Genomic DNA, 2791 nt, shown 5'->3' with positions numbered 1-2791 from the left:
ATTTTCTAAATATATACTGTATGTGTGTGTATTTATATATACATAATAAATATACACAGTACACACACATATATTATATAAACAAAAACTTTTATTTTGGATGCGATTAATCGCGGTTAATTGTTGCCCAGCACTAATATATATATATTACCTATATATTAAATAACACTGGAGTGACTGTAAATTTGAAATCTTTATCTGTTCTGACTTCCATTATGTTTGTTTTCTATTTTGGAAAGTAATGGAATTTTTTTTTCTTTTTTTATGATGGAGCAAATAGGGATGATGCAAAAGTAATTGCTACAATCTCCCATTCACCTTTATAAAAGTTTACCCTGTTAAAGTTTACTTGTGTTCCAAGTGTGAAAAGAGTCAATTTACAACTTTACAAATAAAAAATAAAAAAATCTCAAGCTTGCCATTTATGCTTTTAAACCATCTAGCCTCTGCACTATAAGTGCATCACTGTAAGCGCATTTCCTGTTTGTTTTTACACACTGACGATTCTAAAGTGAAGTGCGAGTTTCCCACACTTGCATGAAATCAGAAAAATAGTTTACCCTGCTTAACATGACTCATCTGGTTGTTCCTGTCTCAGGGCTGTGCTGTCAATGCCATTGGCCATTCTCGCTTACATCTTCCTTTGGTTCATACCCCACAATGCCGTGAGTTCAGCGTTCAGTGTGTCCTGGTACCTAACCATCAGCTGTCTTTTCGAGACATTCATGAGTGTATGACTTCCTTCTTTTATTCTCTCAATCACTAACACATGCCCTGTCCTTTCTCCATGTGATGCTTTTTATGTAAGAGCCAAATTAGCCGGCTTATATTAGCAGCACTCTAGTGTTCATTATTGAGGTCAAATGGCTGTTACATCACACAGCTCCCCCGCACGTCTTTCATGTGCTGACTCCTTCAAAGTGAATGTTCTGCTCCCTGCAGTGCTACAGTGTTCCATACACATCCCTCAACATGTTTCTGGGAGGAGATCAACAAGACAGAGACTCTGCCACAGCTTACAGTGAGAACACTTCAATCGTCAGATTTAAATATTCAAACGGTGTCATCATTTTCTCATTGTTTCAAACCTGGCGTTTCTCCATGAAAAAAGGAGAAATTCTGAGGAAAGAGCAGGCAGAACATGCTTCACATATTCATCTTCTGTGTTCCACAGAAGAATTACAGAAACACATACAGGTTTGAAACAACATGAGAGTTGTCTTTTTACTATTTTACTATTATCCAATGTTTGTTTGTGCAATGCATTTTTATGCCTCTTAGAATATTGTGTTCCTAGATTAGTGAATGTAAAACATTGTTGCAGTGTTGTTACTGTTAACTAAAACGTATTTAAATTTAAATTAGTTTTATTTGAAATCAATTAAAATATAAATATTAGATGAAAAAGTTCAATAAAAAAAAACTTTTCGAAAAATTAGCTACATTTGTCAATTAACTGAAATAAGTATTATTTGAAGTCCTAAAATGACTAAAACTAAAAACTAGAATAAATATAAAATAAAGCTAAAATAAAGTAAAAACTAATAAAAAGTCCAACGCATATCAAAATTATTAATTAAAGGGATAGTTCACCCAAAAATGAAAATTCTGTCATTAATTCAAAATTACAGCTCAACCGTAATTTTATGAAGTTACGAGAATACTTTTTGTGCGCAAAGAAAACAAAAATAACGTAAGCAATATATGCTGTTCTGTGTCAGCTGCGCCACACAGATACGCTGTTTATGTTGTTTGCGCTTTGATCTGAATGTAAACAACTTATCCGCGTGCATACGTTGCATATGTTGTTTACGCATGTGATACTCTCCAAAACGGCACTATAGGGTGACGTGGAGGAGACGAATTGTTGAATAAAGTCGTTATTTTTGTTTTCTTTGCACACAAAAAGTATTCTCGTAGCTTCATAAAAATACGGTTGTACCACTGATGTCACATGGATTATTTTAATGATCTCCTTGCTACGTTTCTGAGCTTTGATCATGTAAGGACCCTTGCTGTCTATGGGAGGGTCAGAGAGCTCTCGGAATGCATCATAAATATCTTAATTTGTGTTCCGAAGATGAACGAAGGTTTTAAGGGTTTGGAACGACATGAGGGTGAGTAATTAATGACAGAATTTTCATTTTTGGGTGAACTATCCCTTTAAAATTTTAAATGACAATATAAAAATAAGATCTAATTCAAAATAGTATGAATAAATACTACAGTTGTATATAATGATACTAAGGCAACACTGCTCTGTTGGAAACAATTGTCAAGTCTCCTAACCCGGTGTCGTGAATAAATTGCTCCATTTAGCAATCGCATCGGTCGAAAGGTCTTTTAATAGGTTCTCTATCTAGTGCCTGATCAGAAAAAACATATCAATGTACAAGTCAATGTATGATGATTTTAACTATGTAATTATGACCAATAATTTCTTATGAAATTATATACTATTACATATAATTACAAAGCAATTGAATGTGAATTTAAATATTTCTTATTATTATTTAGTCAGCATACTGCTAGCACGTTAGTCTGTTAGCTTACATCTCATATTACCTTTGATCAAATGGTAATATGATAAAGTAATGCAAATAATACAATGCAAAACAATACAACTGTAATATCGTTCAAAAGTCTAGCAGCAGTAAGGTTTATTTACTGAATACTTTCATTCAGCAAGGATGCATTTTAAAGGGGTCATATGATGCCATTTTAAAGATCATTATTTTGTGTATTTGGTGTAACAGAATATGTTGACATGCTTTAATGTTCAAAAAACAGA

At 33.2% G+C, this 2791-nt stretch overlaps 1 pseudogene; it reads left to right on the top strand.

Moving 5' to 3' along the window:
* The window catches only part of LOC107703988 (sodium-dependent lysophosphatidylcholine symporter 1-like), a 17658-nt pseudogene that overhangs the window by 4205 nt on the left and 10662 nt on the right, over nucleotides 1-2791 (top strand).

This window comes from Sinocyclocheilus anshuiensis, unplaced genomic scaffold, assembly GCF_001515605.1.
Source record: "Sinocyclocheilus anshuiensis isolate Anshui unplaced genomic scaffold, SAMN03320099.WGS_v1.1 scaffold1574, whole genome shotgun sequence".
Classification (NCBI taxonomy): Eukaryota; Metazoa; Chordata; class Actinopteri; order Cypriniformes; family Cyprinidae; genus Sinocyclocheilus; species Sinocyclocheilus anshuiensis.
The sequence above is the reverse complement of the archived record's forward strand: the minus strand, read 5'-3'. Positions and strand labels throughout refer to the sequence as shown.